Source organism: Petaurus breviceps, unplaced genomic scaffold, assembly GCF_028583685.1.
Source record: "Petaurus breviceps papuanus isolate PSGF00001 unplaced genomic scaffold, PetGlider_PUasm1.0 80, whole genome shotgun sequence".
Lineage (NCBI taxonomy): Eukaryota > Metazoa > Chordata > Mammalia > Diprotodontia > Petauridae > Petaurus > Petaurus breviceps.
Genome location: NW_027186540.1, coordinates 274,315 through 278,342, shown reverse-complemented (window position 1 = coordinate 278,342; position 4,028 = coordinate 274,315). Strand labels below are relative to the sequence as shown.

Sequence of the window (4,028 nt, the reverse complement as noted above, 5' to 3'; positions counted from 1 at the left end):
TCTTCAATTTTTTTCTTCTCTTATTGAAATAGCTAACATTTCTAGCACAATATTGAGTAATAGAAATGATAATGGACATCCTTACTTCATCCCTGATCTTACTAGGGAGGCTTCAAGTTTGTTCCCATTACAGATGATGCTTGTGCTTGGTTTTAGAAGTTACTTATAATTTTTTTTTTTCAAGATAGACCAACCATTTTATTTTCCTCTAATCGTTTCAGAAATGTTGATGGACACATAGCTCTTTACATGGGCTTTGGAGGGGTTCTGGGGGCAGCAACTGCAGGTCTGAAGCAGGGTGGGGGCGTCCGATCCTTGCGGGCCTCCCGGGAGCAGTTCCTCACTACCTTGCTGTGGATCACGCAGCTCACACAGTAATGCAGTTTCACATACAGCTTGGACAGCACATAGGAGTCGAAGACGCTGGCCTCGGAGATGTCCCTGACGGCCGCGGCCTCCACGATGTTGCAGATGACGAACTTCTTGATGGCCTTGTCCTTAGGCACGCAGCGGGCACAGTTGGTGCAGCAGCTGGGCTGCACGTGGCCGTGGCCCTTCTTGGCATGCGTGTTGTTCCTCCTCTTCTTGGTCATCTTGGAATTTCCGGCAGGAACCGAAAAAGGGAAATTACTTATAATTTTAAGAAAGACCCCACTTCTTCCTCTGCTTGCGTGTGTGTTTTTAGTAGGAATAAAAATTATATTTTGTCAAAATATTTTTATCTATTGTTATAACCAATTATACTGATAACTTTACTAATTTTGAACCTGCCCTATATTCTTGTTTATAAATACCACCTGGTCATAGTTTACGATATTTGCCATATTTTGCTGTAATCTCCTTGCTAGTATTTTTTTTTCATCAATATTCATTGTGGAAATTTGCATACAGTTTTCTTTCTATGTTTTTGTTCTTCCTAGTTTTGGTATCAGAATTATATTTGTGCCAATAAAAGGAATTTTACACTCCTTTGCCTATTTTACCTAATAGTTTATATAGTATTGGAATTAATTGTTCTTTGGTTTGATAAAATTCACTTGTGAATCCATCTAGTCCTGGGGATTTTTTCTTAGGGAACTAATTGCTGACATAAAAATGTCATTTTCTTTGTTTTTTTTTTTGATTCCTTTTTTTTAAATTGTGTATCTTTTTTTTATTTATTAATTTGTTTGTTTCCTTTTAGTTTACAGGATTCAATTCCTCGAATTTCACAATTTGTCTCCCTCCCTCCCATCCCCCCCATGGCGGCTTATAGTCAAATATAGGATCTGTAAATACTTTCACATTATACATTGGTCAGGTTATAAGGACAGATTGTACCAGCTGGAATGAAAAATAGTAAAGAGGACATAAAACCAAATAAGAGAATGAAAAAGATCAGGTATTTTGCTTCCACCTGGATATAAACTTAGTTCTTTCTGGTTCTTTCTCTGGATGCACATTTTTCTCTCCATCATGCACCTTTTGGGATTGACTTATATCCCTGTATTGCTGAGAAGAGTCCAGTCTATCAAAGTTGGTCATCACACATACGTTGTGTCTGTAATTGTGTACAAATTTCTCCTGGTTCTACTCTTCTCACTCAGCATTAGTTCTTTTAAGCCTCTCCAGATAAATATGAACACTGCCTGCTCCTCATTTCTTATAGCACAATAGCATTCTATAACATGCATATACCACAACTTGTTCAGCCATTCCCCAATTGATGGGCACCCCCTTAATTTACAATTCTTGGCCACAACAAAAAGAGCTGCTATAAACATTTTTGTACATATGGGTCTTTCTCCCATTTCTCTGATCTCTTTCGGATATAACCCTAGGAGTGGTATTGCTGGATCAAAGGGTATGAAAGTATTTATAGCCCTTTGGGCATAATTCCAGATTGCTCTCCAGAAAGGGTGGATCAGTTCACAGCTCCACCAACAATGCATTAGTGTTCCAGTTTGCCCACATCCTCTCCAGCATTTGTCATTTTCCTGTTTTGTCATCTTAGCCAATCTGACTGGTGAGATGTGGTACCTCAGAGTTGTTTTGATTTGCATTTCTCTAATCAATAGTGAATTAGAGCATTTCTTCATATGCTTATAGATAGCTTTAATTTCTTTCTCTGAAAACTGCCTGTTAATATACTTTGACCATTTATCAATTGGGTAATGACTTGTATTCTTATAAATTTGACTCAGTTCTCTGTATATTTTAGAAATGAGTCCTTTGTCAGAGACATAGGTTGTAAAGATTCTTTCCCAATTTCCCACCTCCCTCTTAATCTTGGTTACATTGGCTTTGTTTGTACAGAAACTTTTCATTTCATGTAGTCAAAATTATACATTTTACATTTTATAATGTTCTCTAATTCTTGTTTAATCATAAAGTCTTTCCCTCTCCACAAGTCTGATAGGTAAACTATTCCTTGATTTAGGAGACTGCTTACAGTATCAACCTTTATACCTAGATCATGAACCCATTTAGACTTGATTTTGGTATATGGTGTTAGATAATGGTCTATGCCCAGTTTCTGCCATACTATATTCTACTTTTCCCAGCAGTTTTTGTCAAATAGTGAGTTCTTATCCCAAAAACCAGGGTCTGGAGGTTTATCAAACAATATATTACTATAGTCATTGACTTCTGAATCTCGTGTGCCTAATCTATTCCATTGATCCACTCCTCTATTCCTCAGACAGTACCAAGTAGTTTTGATGACTGCTGCTTTATAGTACAGATTGAAATCTGGTAAAGGTAGTCCATCTTCCCTAGCATTTCTTTTCATTAATTCCCTTGATATTCTGGACCGTTTATTCTTCCAAATGAATTTTGTTACTATTTTTTCTAACTCTATAAAGTAGTTTTTTGGTAAATTAATTGGTATGGCACTAAATATATAATTTAATTTACGTAAAATTGTCATTTTTATTATATTAGCTCGACCCAGCCATGAGCAATTGATATTTTTCCAATTAGTTAGATATGACTTTATTTGTGTGAAAAGTGTTTTGTAATTATGATCATACAGGTCCTGGGTTTGTTTTGGCAGGTAGATTCCCAAATATTTTATAATGTCTACAGTAACTTTAAATGGGATTTCTCTTTCTATTTCTTGCTGTTGAGTTTCATTGGAAATATATAGGAATGCTGAGGATTTATGTGGGTTTATTTTATATCCTGCAACTTTGCCAAATTTATCTATTGTCTCAAGCAGTTTTTTACTTGATTCTCTAGGATTCTCTATGTATATCATCATATCATCTGCAAAGAGTGATAGCTTGGTCTCTTCTTTGCCTAAATTGATTCCTTTGATTTCTTTTTCTTCTCTAATTGCTACTGCTAACATTTCTAGTACCAGATTGAATAAGAGGGGTGATAGTGGACACCCTTGTTTCACCCCTGATCTTATGGGAAATGCTTCTAGCTTCTCCCCATTACATATAATACTTGCTGATGGCGTTAAATAGATGCTACCTATTATTTTAAGAAAGGCTCCATTTATTCCTATACTTTCTAATGTTTTTAATAGGAATGGATGTTGTATTTTGTCAAAAGCCTTTTCTGCATCTATTGAGATGATCAAGTGGTTTCTGCTAGTTTTATTGTTGATATGATCAATTATACTGATGGTTTTCCTAATATTAAACCATCCTTGCATTCCTGGAATAAATCCTACCTGATCAAAGTGTATTATTCTTGAGATAAGTTGCTGTAGTCTATTTGCTAGTATTTTATTTAGAATTTTTGCATCTATATTCATGAGGGAGATTGGTCTATAACTTTCTTTCTCTGTTTTATCTCTTCCTGATTTAGGTATCAGTACCATATTTGTGTCAAAAAAAGAATTTGGTATGACTCCTTCTTCACTAATTTTCCCAAATAGTTTGTAGAGTATTGGAATCAATTGTTCTTTAAATGTTTGATAGAATTCACTAGTGAATCCATCTGGCCCTGTAGATTTTTTCCTAGGGAGTTTACTGATGGCTTGTTCAATTTCTTTTTCTGAGATGGGATTATTTAAGTAATTTACTTGCTCTTCAGTT

The 4,028-nt window shown here is 35.5% G+C and overlaps 1 pseudogene; it reads right to left on the bottom strand.

The window, feature by feature from the left end:
* Nucleotides 1–222: 222 nt before the first annotated feature.
* Nucleotides 223–593, bottom strand: LOC138175922 (small ribosomal subunit protein eS26 pseudogene; annotated as a pseudogene).
* Between the last annotated feature and the right edge of the window lie 3,435 nt (nucleotides 594–4,028).